The following is a 21,895-nucleotide window of genomic DNA, read 5'->3' as shown; positions in this document are numbered from 1 at the left end:
TGAACTTCAGGTAAACAATGAATAGGTTTTTTTCCCCAAACATGGCATAGGACATACTTATACTAAAAAAGAAAAAGAAAAAAAGAAAAAATTGTTTTGGTTGCATAATGCTTTGAATACTCTGGCATTTTACTTATAGAAAGATTATTACAAGTGTTTTAGTATAAAAGTGTATCATTCCCTCTTTGAGCTCTTCTAAATGACTCCTACCACGTAACATGTAGAGGTCATCTTTGTGTCCCATCTGTCATTTCAGATAAGCAACGAACACCTTTTTAGTTTATGTCCCATGCAATATTGGGGGCATCCTTATACTAAAACATTCGTTTGTTTATCTGAAATTCACATGTAACTGAATGTCCTGTATTTTTATTATTTTTTAAAGATTTTATTTATTTGAGAGAGGGAGAGGGAGAGAGAGCACTCGAGCACAAGCGCGGGGGGGGGGGAGTGGAGGGAGAGAGAGAAGCAGGCTCCGCACTGAGCAGGGAGCCTGATGGGAGGCTCCATCCCAGGACCCTGGGATCATGACCTGAGCCAAAGGCAGACGCTTAACTGACTGAGCCACACAGGCACCCCATGGAAGTCCTGTATTTTTAATCTGGCAACCCTGCTAACGTTAAGTTTCAAAAGTACTATTAGGCTCCCACAAGCCCCTCAACCAATATAAGTAATGCTTCCTACAGAAATGCATACTAAGTACATTACCTTAGCATTAACAATAGTTAAGAGAGTGCAAACATTATATAGCCAGGGCGCCTGGGTGGCTCAGTTGGTTAAGCGACTGCCTTCGGCTCAGGTCATGATCCTGGAGTCCCTGGATCAAGTCCCGCATCGGGCTCCCTGCTCAGCAGGGAGTCTGCTTCTCCCTCTGACCCTCCCCCCATCTCATGTGCTTTCTCTCTCATTCTCTCTGTCTCTCAAATAAATAAATAAAATTAAAAAAAAAAAACATTATATAGCCAGAAAAATAAATTCCCATCTAATCCTGGCCCAAGGAGAAGGTGTTGGGGGTCATCTGAATCCTGCGGGGGCACAGGCCTGTCCGAGGGGTCTGCCCGGCTGCCCACGTCTCTACCAGCATTTCTCCCCTGGCTCTGACCCACATGTTTCATATCACAGCTACTTTCAGGCTTGTTTTATCTTTTCCAATGGACTGTGGGCAACTTGAGGTCAGGGACTGTGTTCATTTGTCTTCGGTTCCTCAGGCCAAATGGTGCCTGGCCTATTGTGAGTAGTTGCTCAATTAAAAGATATGTTGAGGGGCGCCTGGGTGGCTCAGTCGTTAAGCATCTGCTTTTGGCTCAGGTCATGATCCCAGGGTCCTGGGATCAAGTCCCACATCGGGCTCCCTGCTCAGCAGGAAGCCTGCTTCTCCCTCTCCCACTCCCCCTGCTTCTGTTCCCTCTCTCGCTGTGTCTCTCTCTGTCAAAGAAATAAAATCTTTAAAAAAAAATATGTAGAGAGAGAGCAGGGGGAGGGGCAGAGGGAGAGGATCTTCAAGCAGACTCCTCCCCACTGAGCATGGAGCCCGATGTGGGGCTCGATCTCACGACCCATGAGATCATGACCTGAGCCAAAACCAAGTCGGACCCCTCAACCCACTGTGCCACCCAGGTGCCCCTATCTGGAAACGTTTATTCTGATGTTGAACACAATTGATATTCAGGCTGGGGACCCTTCAATAATCTGTTTTTAATAAGCTTCCTCAAATTTTTTTTCAAAAGGAACAAGGAAGTAAATATTAAAGAATACATTTCTGATGCCCAAGGACTGCCCTGTTACTTAACAAGTACCAGTAACAGCTACTTTCTTCTCACTGCATTTTTTTCTTGGGTTTAGGTGACCACAGAATTCTAGGTATGTAGACCACACAAATATATGTGGGTATTTGTCATGGGATATTTATATTGATGGAGGAAAAATAGGAGTATCTTTTCCCTCACCTGAGGAGAAAAAGGCAAGAAGAGATAACCTGATGCCTTTCATGCAAAAAATATACCATCTCCAAGGCTGAGAGAGGAGGAAGAAAATTAAAAGGGTTTATTATGGCCTGGAGACCATCTTCAGAAATGGGGACTGTAGCTCTCCCACTAACCTCCCTCCCTACTATAAGATTTTCCTTTTTTTTTTTTTATTGTGACCAGCCATCACCTGAAAGAATCAGTTACAGCATGAAATTAATTAATGTGGGACACAAGTGATTCTGAGTGGTACAGGTGTTAACCGTAGCCGATGTTCTTGCTGCCTCCCCACATTTCCACGCCATCCAATGCTTTTGAGCATGAGGGAACTTCCAAACCTCTGTCTTCCAGAACTCATTTTACCCAAGGATTGATGAGAATTGACATCTAGCAGGTAGAGGCCAGAGATGCTGCTAAATATCCTACAATGCACAGGACAACAAAGAATGAATTTTAGGATCAGCTTTTCAGTTTCTGAAAAAAAAAAAAAGCCAGCTGGAATTTCGTAGGGATTGCATTGAATTTCTAGACCAACTTGGGAAAACAGTGCCATATTAACCCATATTGGATCTTCAAATCCATGAATATGGGATATCTTTTTATTTATTTAGGTCTTTCTTTCAATAATGTTTTGTTTTGTTTTAATTAATTAATTTATTTATTTATTCATTTATTTATTTTAAGTAGTCTCCATGCCCAACATGAGGCTTGAACTCACGACCATGGGATTGAGGGTCACATGCTCTACTGACTAAGCCAGACAGGCTTCCCTCCATAATATTTTTTAGTTTTCAATGCCTAATCCTTGCACTTCTTTGATTAAATATATCCCTAAGTATTTTATTCTATTTGAGGATATTGAAAATGGAATTGTTTTTCTTAATTTAATTATCAAATTCTTGCTAGTGTATGGAAGCGAAAAAAAAACAAAAACAAAAAAACACTTTGAGGTGAAGGGAATCAAATCATTTTATTGAGGGGCTTTGGGGAAAAGTTGAAGGGTAGGAGGACAATGAGATTTGACTTCCTCAGCCTGGCTCAGATCTCCCCAGCCTCACAGCTGCCAAAAGCTAAAAGCAAAATTTTTGTCTATTTATCTTGCAACCTTACCAAGTTTATTAGCTCTTACAGTGGTTTTGGTGGATTCCTTATGATTTTCTATATACAAGACTATATCATCTGTAAATAGAGATAGTTTTACTTCTTCTTTTCCAATACAGATGTCTTTTGTTTATTTCTCTTGTCTAATTGCCCTAGCTAGAACTTCTAATACAATGTTGAATAAAAGTAAATAGTGTCTTGTTCCTGATCTTAGGGAGAAAGCTTATGGTCTTTCTCCATTAACTATGATGTTAGCTGTGGGGCTTTTTGTAGATGCCCTTCATCAGGGTGAAGAAGTTCCCTCCTGTTCCCAGTTTGTTAAGTGTTTTTAATCATGAAAGGGTGTCATATGTCATGTTTGTCAATTGCTTTCTCTGTGTCTATCGAGATGTTCTTTGTTTTGTTTTGTTTTGGTTTTGGTCCTTTATTCGTTTTTGTATGTTAAATTGACCTGCATTGCTGGAATAAATCTCACTTGATTATGGTGTATAATCCTTTTTACATGTTACTGGATTCAGTCCGCTAGTGTGTTGTTGAGGACTTTTGCATTCATTTTCATAAAGGATATTGGTCTGTCGTTTTCGGACACGTTGTCTGCTTTTGGTCTCAATGTAATGCTTATAGGATGACTTGGGAAAGGTTTCCTTCTGTTTTTGGAAGTGTTTGTGAAGAATTGGTGTTAATTTTTCTTTAAATATTTGGTAAAATCCACCAGTGATACCATGCTGATGTGAGCTTCTCTTTGTGGGAAAATGGATTGTTATGGGATTGGATTACTAACTCAATTTTTTACTTGCTATAGATCTACTCAGATTTTCTATTTCTTCTTGAATTAGTTTTCTAGTTTGAATCTTTGTAGAATTTATCCATTTCATCTAGGTTATCTAATTTTTTTGGCATACGATTGTTTATAGTATTCCTTTATAGTCCTTTTATGTCTGTATGGTTGATAGTAATGTCTCCTCTTTCATTCCTGATCTTAGCACTTTCAGTCTCTTTTTTTCAGCTAAAGGTTTGTCAGTTTTATTGATCTCAAAAAATCAACTTTTAGTTTCATATTTTTCTCTACTCTTTTTCTATTCTCTGTTTCATTTATTTTTCACTCTATTATTCATTCTTTTACTCCCTTCTGTTTCTTTGGGTTTAGTTTGCTCTTTGTCTTCTAGTTTCTTAAGGTGAAATGTTGGGTTATTGATTTTAAGTCTTTCTTCCTTTTTTTCTTCTTAAGATTTATTTATTTCAGAAAGAGAGAGAGAAGGGGGTAGGGGCAAAGGGAGAGGGAGAGAGTCTCAAGCAGACTCGACGCTGAGTGTGGAGCCCAACTTGGGGCTTGATCCCAAGACCCTGAGATCACGACCTGAGCCAACACCAAGAGTCAGACGCTTAACCGACTACACCACCCAGGCACCCCTCTTTTTTCTCAATATAGGTATTTAAGCTATAATTTCCCCTTGATGCCTTAGCTGCATCCCATAAGTTTTGGTATGTTGTGTTTTCCTTTTTATTTATCTCTAAGTGTTTTCTAATTTCCCTTGTGATTACTTCTTTGACCCATTGATTGTTTACAAGTATGTTGTTTAATTTCTACATATTTGTGAATGTCCCAAATTTCCTTTTGTTACTGATTTCTAATTCACTCCATTGTGGTCAGAACATATTTTGTTATGATTTCAATCCTTTGAAATTTATTGAGACTTTTTGCATGACCTTATATATGATCCATCCTGGAGAATGTTCCATAAGCACTTGAGAAGAATGTGTATTCTGTTGTTAGTGTTCCATAGATGCCTGTTAGCTCTAGTTGGTTTGTAGTATTGTTTGAGTCTTCTATTTCCTTGTTGATTTTCTGCCTGGTTGTTCTGTACGTCATTGAAAGTGGGATATTGAAGTCTTCGACTATCATTTTCTGTTTCTCCCTTCAATTCTGTCTGTGTTGCTTCATGTATTTTGGGGTTCTGTTGGTACATGTATATATATTTATAGTTTCTATTTTGCTTGATGGGTTAAACTTTTTATCATTATAAAATGCCATTCTTTACCTCTAGTAAGAATTTTTGTCTTAAAACTATTTTTTTATTATATTAGTACAGCTATATCTGATATTAACATAGCTGATATAGTATAGTATTTTTTTAAAGCTCCTCAGTTGATTCTGAAGTGTGATCAGGGTTGAGAACCACCAGAACAACCATTTTAAGGTAGGAGAGCAAGAGGGTCCACCTTTTGTCATCAAATTTGTTAATTTAGCAGGATGTTCCTCAAACCTGAGAAATGTTTGGACCCCTTTAAAGAAAAAAAAAAAACGCTTCGCCAGCATCTCCCAATGTTGACAATTTTTTTATTATAATATTCCTTAAGTATGTGTGAATTTAAAACTAATTATAATCTTCAATTTGCAGCTCTCATATAAAAAACCAAATTGTAAATGAAGTATAATCAAAACAATAAAACTAAAGCAAAAAAACATTAATTCAATATTTGCGTTCAGCATGGCATATCTACCACACACCTGTTATGAATCAATTCAGCCATTATTTTTTTTTAATCAAACTATGATGAATGCCCAATCAAACAATATATGGTTAATATTATTTGCCACCCATCTGGCTGAAATAGATCATACTAAGTTCATCTTTGTTTATGTTCCATTATCTGAAAATAGTCAAAATAGTACTACCGTGCCCCAAGAAGATCCTAAACACAAACATACAACAGGTTCATTCTGATGATTCCAGAATATGCCTATATTAGACTTTTAAGTTTACTATCAAAATGAAAGCAAATTTTTTAATTTCTGGAAGAAAGCTAGTGGACCCCACAAATAAATCTGCCATCTGGAAAACACTAGCTTGGAACTTTTCTTTCTTTCTTTCTTTTTCTTTCTTTCTTTCACTCTTTCTTTCTTTCTTTTTTCTTTTGAGAGAGAGAGAGAGCATACATGCACATGCAAGAGAGGAGCAGAGGGAGAGAGAGATTCTTAAGCAGGCTCCACACCCAGCATGGAGCCCAAATCAGAGGTTGATCTCAGGATGACCTGAGCCAAAATCAAGAGTGGGATGCCTAACCGACTGAGCCACCCAGGTGCCCCGTAACTTTTCTGTAATGGTGTGCCTCAATCCTTTCCAGAGGGCCCCATGTGAATCCTCAGCTATTGTTACCCTCAGAGGATAGTTTTTCAAAGTATGGTTATACAAGGAGTTTCTTGAAATTCTATTTGTGAATATTTCATCTTGAACCATGAGGAAAAGAAAGCAAAAGTAAGAATCTTGTGCTGATCACCATGACTTGACCCAAAAATGGTTTGGTTGTTGGGTTTACTAAGCAAAAAAAAGCAAGATAAAGCAGTTGAGCAAATACTTAGCCACCATCTCCTCTAACTAGAAGTACCTTTGCCTCTTAATGAGCAGAACTTTGTAGTAAATGAATCATTGAGAAGGAAGCCCCACATCTGTAATAATAGCTTTGGAGAAGAAGGGAAGGAAGCCCTGCTTTGGAACTGAGTTGGACCAGAAAGGAAAACAGCCCTAGCCCCAGGGTATGATCACCACAATGCACAACCCTGTTCATTGAGATGACTCATTAAGATCTGATTCAGTCCCTTACACTCACCTGTTGAACAAGCAACTGAAAGTGCTTGTTTCTTTGTTGAAAGAAACTAGTGACTAGTAGTCCCCTGCCCATCCACCCCGCAGGGAGAGGCCAGACCATACAAGGTAGCACCTTGAAGTTATGGATAGAGTGCAGTGTGGGGACAGTGTTTGGTATCACTTCTTCCTTCTTTGGCCACTGAACCCAGTAAGTAGCCTACATAAATGACCTATGAGTTCTCTTTCTACAGAACATGCTCTAACGTATTTAATCCAATTGGCTCGTGTGGGAAAGTTTTGGAAGAACTTGAGTATAATGGTTTCCTTTTATCTTAATTCAACTAGTTAACTCAGGGGCCATATGGAACAATGGTTAGCCCCTTTTAGAAAATGAAAGAGAGCAAAAATGACTTTTCCCAAAAGAGTAGGCAAATTAGCTTTTTAGATATACTCAAATTCTCTTCCAAATTTCTCCTCAACAAACCAAGAAATGGAGTATCTACATACATTTTCCTTGGAGGGTTAGTTTTAGGCCCAATTTTTATATTACTGAAAATTATTCTACTTGCATTTCATTGGCAATCTGTTCAGACTCATGTTAAGACTTTTGCAATGTTCACTGTACTTTCTGACTGCGTGGCACGTGGGAGAGCTTTCTAATAGAGGAGGAACATGAGTTAGGTCCTTCATTTTCACCACCTGGCATCTCTTTCCTCCCAATCACACAACACATCTATAGTTTAGGTGCTCCCCAGAGAGTTCAAGCCAAGAATCGCTCTGTCTTGTCTGAGCATGGTTGAGAGCATGGTAAAACATTGGAGAGGGCTCACTCATCTAGCCATCCACTCATCTGCATATAGAAAGCAACCGATGGACTTTGAAATACCCTATGAATGTTCCTTTGCTAAACAACAATCCAATATTATTCCTCCTCAGGCTTTGCAAAAGGCATGACCTTTCCTACCTCCACCTCCTGTCTTTTTCTCCTCACCTACTACACTCAAGCTGTATTTACCTCCTTTTTGTTTCTGGAAACTCCTGTAAACAAGAGGTCTCTCCCCTGATGGTGGCCCCACTGTCCCTCCCCACCCATCCTCACCAGTGGTCTCCATCTTCCAGGCCTCAGCTTTCATGTCACCTCCCCAAAGAGACCTCTCTATGGTCCCTGACTTGACTCCTGGACCATTTTCTTCACAGTTCTTATCACAATTTGTCATTGTTTTTATTTGTTTGGTTACTAGAATCTACTCGAAGAGGCAGACACCAAGCATGCTTTATTTATCAATATAAACCCAGATCCAAGCATGGTGCCTGGAATATGTAGGCACTCAATTCATATCAGTCAATGAAAGAATAAATAAAAGACATGACTACAAAAAAGTTTCTTTATTTTCTATAGAATAATGGCTGAGAATGTCATCTATTGTATTACCAAATAATGATCCAGCAAAGTTTAAATGAAATAAAATTCCCCATGAAAGGTTTATATTTCCAGTGTTAAATTTAAGGAGGACTAACAAATTCAGCAAAGTTGGAGGATACAAAATCAATACACAAAAATTGGTCACATTTCTATACACAGACAATGAATGATCTGAAAAGGAATTTAAGAATACAATTCCATTTATGATAGTATCAAAATAATAAAATACTTAGGAATAAACTTAACCATGGAGGTAAAAGATTTATATACCAAAAATTATAAAACATTACTGAAAGAAATTAAAGAAGACATAAATAAATGGAAAGACATAATTAAATCCTGTGTTTATGGATTGGAAGATTTTATATGTGGTTAATATGTCCCATGCCACCTAAAGTGATCTACAGAACTGATGCAGTCCCTATCAAATCCCAAGGCATTTTTTGTAGAAATAGAAAAAAATCCAAAAATTTATTTGGAATCTCAAAGGACCCCAAATAGCAAAATAATCTCAAAAAAGAATAAAGTTAGAGGCCTCATATTTCCCAACTTCAAAACATGTTATAAAACTATGTTAATTTAAAAAATGCATTTGGGCTTAAAAACAGACATAGAAACCAATGGGACAGAATAGAGAGCCCAGAAATAAACCCTTGCAAATGATCTTCAGCAAAGGTACCAAGACCACACAACAGGGAAAGATTAGTGTCTTTAATAAATGGTATCGGGAAAATTGGATATCCTCACGCAAAAAAATGAAGTTGGACCCTTACCTTACACCATATACCAACTCATAATGGATTAAAGACCTAAACACAAAACCTAAAACTATAAAAATTCTAGAAGAAAACATAAGGGAAAAGCTTCATGACATTGGATTTGGCAGTGATTTTTTGGAGATATGACACCAAAAGCACAGGTAACAAAAAAATTGACTACTCGAACGTCATCAAACTTAAAAATGTCTGCACATCAGAGGAAACAATCAACAAAGTGAAAAAGTGGTCAACAGGAAGAAGAAAATATTTGCAAATCATGTATCTGTTAAGAGGTTAATATCCAGAATATATAAAGAACTACAACTCAACAAGAACAATAAAAGTAACCTGATTAAAAAATGGACAAAGGACTTGAATAGACATTTCTCCAAAGATATACAAATAATGAACAAGCATAAGAAAAGATGTATAATATCACTAACCATTAGATAAACATAAATCAAAACCACAATGACATATCACCTCACATGCATTGGGATAGCCACTATCAAAACCACAGAAGTCAGCAAGTGTTGATGGGGATGCAGAGAAATTGGAAACCTGGGCACTGTTGGTGAGGATTGTTAAATACCAAAAAAATTCAATCAAGTAAACTTTAAAGATCTAATTGGTTTTCTTAATCAATTCATGGATTGGGCAGCATCCCATCTAGCAAGTAGAAGGGAACTCCAAAGGGCTACAGAAAAGGAAAAGTTTTTAAAGGTAGAGAGGAAGTGGAGAAAAGGAAATTATTAGCAAAGAATCCATTGCTTTAGGCAAGGTTGCCCTCCGATGGGGAATAGAATGGGTCTATCAATAAATTTCCTAGTACGGACCTGGAAATTCCCATGTTGACCAGTTAAAGGTTACATTTCTAGGTGGTTGAAACTGTAGTCTGGTTAGACATTAAGTCTTGATTTACTGGCTTGGGGCCTTAACCTAAGTGACACCATCTGGGGCCTGTGGTTTTCTTTAAAGCAGGACGTAAAATGATGCAACTGCTATGGAAAACAGTAGGGAGATGCCTCAAAAAATTAAAAATAGAACTACCATCTAATCTAGTAATCCCACTTTTATGTCTATATCCATAAGAATTGAAAACAGGATCTTGGAGACAGAGAGCACACCCACATTCATTGCAGCATTATTCGCAATAGCCAAGAGATAAAAGCAACCTAAATGTCCACTGATGGATGAATAGATGAAGAAAATGTATATACATGCAATGGAATATTATTCAGCCTTTAAAAAGGAAATCCTGTCACATGCTACAACATGGATGTACCTGAGGACATTACACTAAGTGAAATAGGCCAGTGACAAAAAGACAAAATACTCTAGGATTCCATTCATAGGAAGTCTCTAAAAATGTCAGACTAATAGAAACAAAGAATGGAGGGGGTGCCTGACTGGCTCGGTCCATAGATCATCCAACCCTTGATCTTGGGGTCATAATTTCGAGCCCCACATTGGGGTGTAAAGATTACTAAAAAAGAAAGAAAGAAACAAAGAATGGTGGTTGCCAGAGGCTATGGGGAGGGGAAAATGAGGAATTGCTGTTCAATAGGTACAGAGTTTCACTTTTGCAAGATGAAGAAGTTCTAGAGCTCTGTTGTACAACAACATGAATATAGTTAACACCCCTGAGCTGTACATTTAAAAATAGTTAAGATGGTAAGTTTTATGCTATGCGTTTTTACCACAGTTTTTTTTTTTTTTTTTGAAAAAAAGGAATTATCTATGTTTTGGAAATGAGGATTTAGAATTCTTGTGTGATTTTTTTTTTTTCAAAGATTTCAATCACAGTGTTGCAATTTTGCAAGTCTAGTTGTCCATATTTTGGCTTTTATTGATGAAGAGCAAACCTTCACATTATTACATGTTCTTTTATGGGACATTCTTTGTATTTTATTTCTTTCTGACAGTGGGATTTAAGAGTCAGATTTGGGGAAATCATCTGAATCATACACAAAGTGAGTTGAAATAGAGACGAAACAAACTTAGATATTTCAAGATTAAAGGCTAATCAATGAAAAACAGTCATGATTTTATTTTTATTTTATTCATTTATTTGAGAGAGAGAGCACAAGCAGGGGGAGGAGCAGAGGAAAAGGGAGAAGCAGACTCGCCACTGAGCAGGGAACCCGATGTGGGGCTCAATCCAAGGACCCTGAGATCATGACCTGAACAGAAGGCAGACGTTTAACCTACTGAGCCACCCAGGTGCCCTGCCATGATCTTAATAAAACAGAAATTTAGGGCAGACTTACAGTCACCGCTCCATCTTCGGTTCCTGATACATTCTTTCTTCCTTTCTCTACTGGGGATCTGTTCCCTTCTCCGCCATTATTTGAGCTGCCCAGAATACAAGTATAGACATGTCTTATTACAAGATTTATTATATGTAAATCTCTTTTGAAAGCAAGCATGCAGTTAGTCACACAGGCTTTTGTTGATATGAATGCAAAACAAGTACTTCCCCATTCTTCTTAGATAGTGAAGAAACAGAAATGCCAGTGTTTAGGCTGACAAGAAGGATGGTTAAATTGAACGTAGGGGGCGCCTGGGTGGCTCAGTTGGTTGAGCGACTGCCTTCGGCTCAGGTCATGATCCTGGAGTGCCGGGATCGAGTCCCACGTCGGGCTCCCTGATCAGCGGGGAGTCTGCTTCTCCCTCTGACCCTCTGACCCTCTTCCCTCTCGTGCTTTCTATCTCTCAAATAAATAAAAATCTTAAAAAAAATAAAAATAAATAAAAAATAAATAAATAAATTGAACGTTAGGAAGACAGTGGTGTTTTAAACATTTTGCCTGTGTGTCCCCTAAAAGGATTTTTGAAGTCCATATACTCCCTTACACATTTTTTTAAAATTTTATTTATTTATTTATTTGAGAGAGAGAGAGAGAGAGAGAGAGAGAGACAGTGAGGGAAAGAGCATGCTCTCTCTGTGTCTCAAATAAATAAATAAATAAATCTTAAATAAATAAATAAGTTTTACAAATTAAGAACAACAACACAACTTTCTCCTGGACTGAATTATCATTGCCATTATTAGTAATATACACTTGATCAAACCCTAACTAGCTCACAACATTTGATGCATCATTTCTAAGCATAAGAAACAAAGTTTCAGGGGCGCCTGGCTTGGTGGAGCTGATGGGGTTTTGGAATACAGGTGAGGTTCGGTGGGGTGAGGTCCAGAACTGACTACCAAGAAAGAATTCTTGAGATGTCTTTGGTGCAAAATGGTGGTTTATTAAAGCATGTGTCCCCATGCTGACCCGTGGGCAGAAAGAGCTGCTGTCCTGGGGTTGTGAGGGGTGGCTGATGATATACTAGAGGGTTGGGGGAGGTAAGGAAAAAGGGAGGTTTCAAGAAAGTACTTTGATATGTTAAAGAAGACTCCTAGGATACCGGGAGGCCTTGCCATTGTCAAGTTAAGGTGGTTTACCCTGCTGGTAAGGCGTTAACATGAAGATAGTTGGGAGCTTCCAGGAGGAACATTACACTCTGTCCTCTTCAAGTATCTGTCAATGAGCTGCAGGTTATAAGGACATTTAATTGTATCTTCATGTTGTGGGGGTTGTGGGGTGTCAGCTTCTGCTCTTTTCCCTCATCAGAGCTTGTGATGCTTGATCTTGGGATCGTGGGTTCAAGCCCACATTGGGGGTAGAGATTACTTTAAAAAAAATAAGTGGATAAAACATGCGCCAATTGGTGGATAGGACTCACTTATAACATTATTAAGCCCTATTAAAGACACAGGAAAATCTTTAAAAAAAAAGTAAAATTTCATTAGAAATACATCTCTTGAGGAAATGGCTGGAGCTGCTTCCTTCCATTAGTGCAGGTAGGTGCGAATGTATGTTACTTATTGCCTGATAAAAGACAGAGTCCAACACGTTCTCTGACCTTGCTTTCCATATGATGGGGTGATGCTTTGCGACGGGAGGAAACTCCTCGTCGGAGGTTTGCTGAGTCACTGCCACTTGAGTCTTTGAATTCTGAGCTACAGGTCAGAAGCTACCGAGTGAACCTTCATCAAAACTTATTTCTGGTCAGATGTTAAGCATCAACAGCTGCTAACATCACAAAAGAAGACAACTACCTGATGAGGGAGCAGAAGGCAAGCTGGGACAAAGCACAGGGTGACACCTCGCAACCTCCACCCCCCAAACACTCCCAGGTGGGGTACGTGTCACATTCCTCAAGCACTCCTGGCTGCCCTAAAGCAAAGGGAAGGAAAAACAAACAGTTAACTAGTAGAGATCACAGTCCTGCAAGGCAGGAGTCTCCCTCAGTTTACCAGTAGAATCTTAGTGATTGACAAGGAAAAACCGTTCTTATCAATAGTCTAACTTCTAGAGACCCATAACTCAATTTCCTGGAGCCCCCACATCACCCTCCCCTCCATGAGTGATGTGGGAACCAGAGGCAAGAAGGGAAAGGATACAAAATTAGGTTGCTTTATGACCTGCAGCCCATTGACAAGGACCTGAGGTGGGCAGAGTGTGACATGCTTCCAGAAAGCTCTCAGCTGTCTCAGTGTTACTGCTTTACTAGAAGAAAAAAACAACCTTAACGTGACAAGAGCCAGGCCTCCAGTATCCGGAGGGCCTTCTTTAGCAGATGAAAGTCCTTTTGGACACCTCCCTTCATCCTTACCTTCCCAACACCCAAGTATATAATCAGTCACCCCTCACACCCCCCACCCCCAGGCAGCAGCTCTTTCTGCCCACGGGTTGTGTCCCCAGGCTTTCATAAAATCACCTTTTTGCACCAAAGACGTCCCAAGAATTCTTTCTTGGCCAATGGCTTCGGACCTCACCCACATTCCAGAACGACATCACTCCCCAACCTTATGCACTTCATGATAGAGGAGTATGTCACCATCTTTGGAGTAGTCTTGCCAAAAAATCAGTCCTGATATGATCAAACCTTAGATCCAATGAACGACCAACTGACAGGAAACACGAGGAACAGAGAAACCTGCCATATGACAGCATTGCGGATACAATGAGCAAAGTCCAGCCCGTGAGCAAGGGATCTGCTCTCCTTAACAAGTCAAGTGCAAGGAAAAAAAGAGACAGTTCATCAATTTTGCATGTTGATTTAAACAAGCAAACTTCAGAGAAGGAGAAAAGCAGGGTGAGAGGGAGAGTTGTGACACTTATGAGACAATAAGAAGTTTTAGCACTGACTGCATTTTTATTGTATGAAATACTAATTTATTTTGGGGTGAGATCATATCACAGTTCTGTGGATTTTGAAGACGTGATGGAACTCACATGAGTTGGTTCCTTGGTGAGTCACACGTAGGGACCACGTCGGGTGGAGTCATCACACAAAGGACACTTTATCTGCAGCAAATAATGAAATCACGGGGAAAAACTTCCACAGCCATGACTCCTGGAACAGGGGTGAGTGAGTTCCTTTTATTTAGGGTTAGGGGAGTTTTGTCACCCTGTGTAGAGGGCGTAGGGTCACTCGCACATCTTAAGGAAACATGCCTATATATACATTATGTTCTGAGAGGGAGGCTTGTGCTCCTCCCCAGGTGGAGATTTTAACATTACAATGAAGCAGCAGTAACTATTGGACAAGGAGAAGGGGCTCTGGGCCCGCTCTGACAGCTGTCTATGTGGGACGCGGTCTTGGGCTCATTATCCTGGGTAAGGATCCCAGGGTTTGCTCACTTTTACTATAGCACTGGGAGTTCTTATCACTGATCTCTTGTTTCCCATCTGGTTGGGCTATTTCCTGACCTGGTAGAGACTGGTAGGTTTTACATTCCCTTCCTTCCGGGGAGCTAATCCTTAACTACTGAGGTGTGTGCATTTCTTTGTAATTCTGACACCTCCTAGGAAGTTCTGCAGGAAGGGGGCTGGGATCAATGGGGCACAGATCACTTGGGGAGGAGGGGGGAAACAGGCGGGGGCCTAAATGATTTCTCTGTTGTCACTAAGGGTGGATCTCGTCTTTCTTTTTTCTGGGGGCCCCTCGCTTTTTGCTTACAATGACACATAGTGAAATGTCTACAGAGGAAGCAATAGGGAACTGTTTATAGATGAAATGATAGGATATCTGGACTCTACCTCAAAATCATACTGGATGCACCAGAGAGGCTCGGAACCATAGCGCAATGCAGTGAGTGTTATGCGCCGATCAGAAATGAAGAGTTCCTTCCCTCACCTCCTGAAGTGTTGCCAAGACATACCCTGCCACTGTCATATCTTCAGGGAGAGCCCCCGGTGAATCCCTGCCTGGGGCAGCCCACATCCAGGGTCTTGGCCATGCCCCACGGGGTTGCCCCCCCTTGGAATACCTCTGAAGGACCATCCCAGCTTCAGAGCCCTCCGTTGCACAGAGTCGATCCTGCCAACACTCCCACTAAACTTCCTGCTAGCTAACCTTCGTCTCTGAGCCTGCTTCCCAGGGAACCCATTCTGCAGCAAGATGAAACAAGATTGGCCATGGCCAGATCATTCTTGAGGCCGGGTGTGGCTGGCAGAATTCAGAGATGGTGCCCAATACTCCCACAATGGAGTCAACAGCTTGTATAATCCCCAGGTTTGTGAATATAATGGATTTTACTCCCATGATTAGATTAGATTAGATAGCACCGTTGACCTTGAGATAAGGAGTTTGGGCCTGACCTAATCACAGGAGCCCTTTCAGAGCTTAGAGTTTTCCCTGGCTCATCTCAGAAGAGGAAGTCAGAAATTTGAAGCGTGAGGATTCAACACACCTTTTGCTGGCTTGAAGATGCAGGGAGCCACACACAAGGAATTTGGGTGGCTGGTAGCCACTGGTTGAGAGTCAACATGTAAATAAGGTTCAGGTCCTCAGTCCTGAAGGACTGAATTCTGCCAACGAGAACGAGCTTTGAGGAGGATCTCCCCGCCCCCTCCAGAGCCTACAGATGAGAACTCAGTCCAGCCAACACTTTGATTTCAACGTCATCATATGCTGAGCAGAGAACCTAGCCATGTCTACATGGTGTGGTCAACAAGTCTATAGGCTTAGAAGGTGGGAGAATTCATCTTAAATGACCACTTATGTGGTTCAAGCACATGGTTACCCTGACCAGGAAGGATTCATTTGATTTCATTAAAATTATAACTGGATGGAAAATCATAAATGAGGTTTGATTTTTTTTTTTTTTAAGAGAAGAATTAGAAATGAAGCATCAGTCTTGTGTATTTGTTTTCCTCTAAAACTAGACTGGGGTTGTGCCCTAAACCTTCCTTCTGTAACTGGCCCTGTACCAGCTGTGACTGGTATCCACTTCCTGTAACACACATCTTTACGATGGTAATCATCAAGAGTAAATGCATGAACTGAAGCCTGGGTCTTCCCAGTCCTGTTGCTGTTTGTCATTTCAGGGAAAGGAAGTTGAAAAAACAAGAAGGCTGAGTGCATTCATTCATCCTACCAACCCCTGGCATGTGTATTGTGTGTCCCACATTGTGCAGGTCAATTCATTACCAAGTTCAATCATCATTGACCTAGACTGATTGCGAATGTAGGATGTGTAACACTGTCAGTGTTGTTCCTTTGGTTTTAAACTATTATAATGGAGAAATGCAAATTTCTCTGATTCTCCATTGGTCGATACTTGGCCCTTAAGCCTGTTAACCCACTTCCTCAAATGTATAGTGTCTGTTGCTTCAAAAATTTCCCCTTGACGAAGCATGCAATATCTAGTTACACTTCCTCTCATGCAGGGACACTTATTTTTTTTCAAGCGTGGAACTTAAAAAGCAAAAATTTAACTGCCATAAGAAAAATGAAATTATTGAGTTCACCATCCTAGAGCATGGGAATAAATAATTTAGAATTATCATCAAGTACTTCTTGTTGATGTGGTACAATGCTAAGTTTTACAATTAGGCACTAAACAGTGTCTCAAAGGGATAGCAGCTTCAAATTTCAGCTCTACCACCTAGTGGCTGTGTGAACTTGGGCAAACAACATAACCTCTCTCACTACGTTGGTACATAAAATTAACCATCACATGGTTAATAAATTATTGAACAGTTGAGAGATTCATTAAAATAAGAGTTCAATTGGCTAGGTTGACCTACTGCCACCAAAAGAAAAAAAAACACACCACTTTAAAAATACTTTCAGGGGCTCCTGGTGGCTTAGTCGGTTGGGCATCTGCCTTCGGCTCGGGCCATGATCCCAGGGTCCTGGGACTGAGCCCCCTGTCAGGCTCCCTGCTCAGTAGGGAGTCTGCTTCTCCCTCTCCCTCTGCCCCACCCCCTTGTGCTCTGTTTCTCACTCTCTCTCTCTCAAATAAATAAAATCTTAAAAAAAAATACTTTCAAATTTCAGGGTTTGTTTGTTTTTTTTTAAGTAGACATCCATATTTTCTCTAATGCTAATTGTACTTAAGGTGGTTTTAAGAGTTAAACGAAAACTGGCAAATGTTCTGGATTGTTACAATGGTTGCACAACTCTATAAAATTACTAGGAATTATTGAGTTGTACACTTAAGATGGGTGTTTTGTGATATACAAATTATACCTAATGAAGCTATGTTTTAAAAATCAACTGGGCAGGGATGTCTGGGTGGCTCAGTCAGTTAAGCCTCTGCCTTCAGCTCAGATCATATCCCAGGGTCCTGGGATAGAGCCCTGCGTCACGCTCCTTGCTCAGTGGGGAGCCTGCTTCTCCCTCTGCCTGCTTCTCCCTCTGCTTGTTCTCCCTCTCTCTCTCTCTGACAAATAAATGGATAAAATCTTCTAAAAAATTAAAAAAAAATAAAGTACCGTGTTAAAAAAATAAAAATAAATTGGGCAATAAATGAGGTGTTAATATGCAAAAATATTTCTATTTCATGAGAAACATCCAAACGAGAGAGAATTACAGGGCTGAGACAAGACCAGGCTCCACCGTATTTCAACATAAGCCGGACAAATTTCGTAGACACTTGGGAAGTAGTACCGCAGACAAAATCCTGATGGGCACAGAAAATAATCTCTAAAAAAACACAGCTCTGTTTCTGTTTACAAAGGTGACAGGTTTTTTTCTTACCTTTTTTTTTAAGTTCGTTTATTTATTTATTTTTAGTCATCTCTCCACCCAACATGGGGCTCAAACTCACGACCCCAAGATCAAAAGTCGCACACTCTTCCGACTGAGACAGCCAGGTGCCCCACAAGTTTTTTCCTATAAATTTGGATGACACTGAAAATGCTGACAGCTTTGGGAAAGAAGGGGCTAAAAAACACCCCTTTTAGATTTAGCCACAGAGCCACACGTCCCTTGGAAGGGACTGGGTCTCCCTTTATGCTCTGAAGGACATCCTTACATCGACCTGCCCTCTCCTTACTTGTTCTCCCCCTGTCTTCCTGGCACTGCTGACTTCTCTACTTCTCCAATTTTGCCAGTGTTTCTGATTGTTTTTAGGGTAAGTGGTTGTGCCGACCAATTCACATGAGGCCCAGGGACCCAACTGTGTATATCCTCCCCTCAGATGGCGGCTCCTGGAAGGGAGCTGAGCTGGAGGGAGAGGAAACCCTGCCCCTTTGAGAAACTCTCCATGAACACAGAGGTCTGGCTAGTGGGCCAGGGTGACAAATAGGGTGGCAGAGTCTGAAAACTAAGAAGGCACCTCTCCTGACTTTCACTTGGGCCAACCTCTCTCAGTCCCCTGCTTCCCCCAGTGCTCAGAGAGCATGGGAAGATCAAGCAGCACAGAGACACTGTGGGGAAACTCTCTGAAAGGCCTGGCCAAGAGGTCTGGGATGTCAGCAGCAGTGCGAGCAGCTCAGCTGGGGGAGACGACTTGAAGGGAGGGAGAACACCACATGGTAGGGCTGTGTGCGGCAAGCACAGCTCTGATGATATGTGAGGACCCTCCTTTTCTGCTTTCCCATCCTGTCTGCCCTTCTTTCCCCATCCAGAAGCTCTTGAAGGAATGCCAAGGGAAAAGAAACCCTTGAAAAGCCAGGCCTCCCAGCAACATAAGCCAAAAGAACCTGCGGATTGTTGAGATTTCAGATTTGCTGTGAAGGTAACACAATGGGGACACACACAAACACACACACACATACAGGCACGAGTGGACATAGGACATTGCAGAGAAGCTGATATATGGGAAAATGACTGGTTTTCCTATATTTATCATGTATCCAGCCACTTTACCAAGGTAAATGATACTAGCAAAACGTTTAGCTCAGCCTCTCAAATGTTCCAGAACAGCAGTTCCCAAAGTGTGGTCCCAGGAACTTTTTCAGGGGGTCTGCAAGGTCAAAATTATTTATTTTCACAATCATACCAAAAGGTTATTTGCCTTCTTCACTCTCAGTCACTCACAAGTGTGCAGTGGAATTTTTCTAGTAACTGCAGTGTGTGATGTTGCATCTGCTGAGTGCAGAGCCTGCCAGTAGACCACAGGTTAAAGAGATTTATAAAGCTGCAAAAGAAAAACACTTTTCTCACCAAATGCCTTTTTTGTTTGAGAAAATGTAATGTTTTTCATTTAAAGAGTTGCATTGACATGTAATTGTTTTGTTACTTTTGAATTAATTAATAAGTAAATATTTTAAATTTTTTCTCGGGCGCCTGGGTGGCTCAGTTGGTTAAGCAACTGCCTTCGGCTCAGGTCATGATCCTGGAGTCCCGGGATCGAGTCCCGCATCGGGCTCCCTGCTCGGCGGGGAGTCTGCTTCTCCCTCTGACCCTCTTCCCTCTCGTGCTCTCTCTCTCTCATTCTCTCTCTCTCAAATAAATAAATAAAATCTTTTAAAAATAAATAAATTTTTTTCTCAGTCTTAATTTCTAGTATGAGAAATATCTATATCTATATCACCCACATAGACAAAAGTTGTTTGGTGTCCTCAGCAAATTTTAAGAGTTCCGTAAAGGGGTCCTGAGACCAAAAGGTTTGAGAACTCCTGTTCTAGAAAAACAATTACACTATATACAGACAGTGATGATTTTATATTCTTATTTCTGATAATACCTCTTTTTTATTTCTTATCTTTACTAGCCAGAGCTTCCATGCTAAGAGCCATGCTAAGTAACTGCAGTGAGACAACAGGGAGTTAGTTAATTTAGTTCCTGGCTGAAATGGAAAGCCTTCGAATGTTTCCCAAAGACTGGTCCTATTTCCCACACTGTGTCTTGTTCTAGGAAATGTCGACAGGTGTTATAAAACAGTGACAGTTTGTGATGCCCTGCTCTGGTGTTGCAGAGTCGTTTCAAAATAAAGATTTTTCTTTTTTGGTACTTAAAAAAAAAGTAGCCTTTTATTGCTAGTGACCGTGTGATTGCAGCAAATCTTTTTACCTCCCTGCACCTCAGTATTTCTTACCTGTAAATGGGTCTGTTGGCCTGGGTCAATGCTTCTAAACTGGTGGGTTGACATTAATATCCCCTGTGAAATTTATTAGGGAAGGTTTTCTTCATAGAAGAATTCCAGCCAATAATGGCAAAATTCATGAAACAATCATAAAATTAGCATTTTGCAACTCCCAGTGGAAGAACAGAGTCAGGAAAGGTTCATCAATGGATGTTAAAGCCATTCCCTGAAAAGTTGGGAGACAGAATAGTTACACAGAGACAACATACTACTTCACTGCTTGCTTACTAACTCCAATGGGAAAAATGGATCTTTACACTGGACAGGTCCGGCCATCACCACCCTAAATTATTCATCATCACTAAATGTGAGACACCCAGCTTTACAGAAGCAGTGATGTGATGTAAAACTATGAAGGATTCTTACCAAAATGTTTACCTGAACCTGTGAGCCTTTAGCCAAGGGGCAGATCCAAGTCTTGTGGGGCATAAACCTTAAACAATGCTGGGAGTCCCTCTTTAAGAAAAAGAATACAAAATTAGGTATGAAAGTGAATATGTGGAAGGAGAAAATAAAATCACAAGCCACAAATCTCAGAAAAGGTCAAGTATCCTGATATCGGGGCGCCTGGGTGGCTCAGTCTGTTAAGCGTCTGCCTTTGGCTCAGGTCATGATCGCAGGGTCCTGGGATCCAGTCCCATGTCGGGCTCCCTGCTCAGCAGGGAGTCTGGTCCTCCCACTCCCTCCGCTGCTCCCCCCTGCTTGTGCTCTCTCACTTTCTCTGTCAAATAAATAAATAAAATATTTAAAAAACAAAAAAGCAGCAACAACAGCAACAACAAAACCATCCTGGAGATCACAAAATCCAGGAAAGTAACATAATGTTTATTTTAATTACTACCCACTATGTCTCTCTAACACTCTTCCCTTCCATTTTTGCCCGGATAGTCTATGATCTATTGCGTAATACCGTTTTCTGCAGAAGAGGGGTCCTCATCCTGGCTGCATGGTCAAGGAGGGCCATCCCGCCACACCCTCCTCCCCAGCTGACCCAGAGGCTCTAGGGACAAGCCTTGAGCATTGCTAGTCTTTAAACACATGCAGGTGTTTCTAAAGTGCAGCCGGAATCACAAACACTAAGCTGGGCCGGGTCTAGGCTTCCTACGCCCCCAGCTACGACTCTCTCCACCTCGCACAACAGGATGGCAAACCGAAGCTTGCCAAGAGACAGGAAACCACAACCCCGGGGCAACAACCAGCCCTGTGACCCAAAATACCCACATTTGGGCAAAGGGGACTAAGGGCTCTGAGAACCCCAACTATGTGATCCTCCTCTGGCTGCTTCTGCCTGGGTTCCCCCTCCTCACCCTGCCCCGGCCTCAGAGACTGCTTCCCAAATATCTGGTCTTGAAGCATAAAGGACGTGGATGGATGATGGGCACACAGGGATTAAACTGCATGACCCTAGGGGACACCCTTGTGGGACCCTGAAAGTGATGTTCTGTACCCACTAGCAGTCGCTCCCCGTTTCCTGCCTTTTGGCCCCTGGCATCTAGTCACCTATTTTTCCATCTATCGGTTTCCCTGTTCTGGATATTTCACAGAAAGAGAATCATACCACGTGTTGACATTCTGGGACTGATTTCTTTCATTGAGCACAGGGTTTTCAAGGCTCATCCATGTGGTAGCGTGTATTAGCACTTCTTTTTTTTTTTTGTTTTTTTAACTGCTGAATAATTTCTGTGAAG

At 40.9% G+C, this 21,895-nt stretch overlaps 1 long non-coding RNA gene across 2 annotated transcripts; it reads right to left on the bottom strand.

Moving 5' to 3' along the window:
* Positions 1–8,040: 8,040 nt before the first annotated feature.
* Positions 8,041–21,323, bottom strand: LOC114218307 (uncharacterized). Of its 2 annotated transcripts, none has more exons than XR_015768364.1 (4): positions 21,118–21,323; positions 20,160–20,928; positions 11,104–19,259; positions 8,041–11,016 (listed from the first exon to the last, which is right to left on the bottom strand). It is a non-coding gene; the product is annotated as an uncharacterized LOC114218307 (long non-coding RNA). The 2 variants fall into 2 exon arrangements; XR_003611172.2 differs by having other exon boundaries at positions 8,041–11,188; positions 14,122–19,259.
* Between the last annotated feature and the right edge of the window lie 572 nt (positions 21,324–21,895).

Source organism: Eumetopias jubatus, unplaced genomic scaffold (assembly GCF_037043125.1).
Source record: "Eumetopias jubatus isolate StellerSeaLion01/CBP00866 unplaced genomic scaffold, mEumJub1_p1.0 scaffold_1, whole genome shotgun sequence".
In the NCBI taxonomy this organism is placed as follows: domain Eukaryota; kingdom Metazoa; phylum Chordata; class Mammalia; order Carnivora; family Otariidae; genus Eumetopias; species Eumetopias jubatus.
Note: the sequence above shows the minus strand (reverse complement) of the source record. Positions and strands in the feature narration are given on the sequence as shown.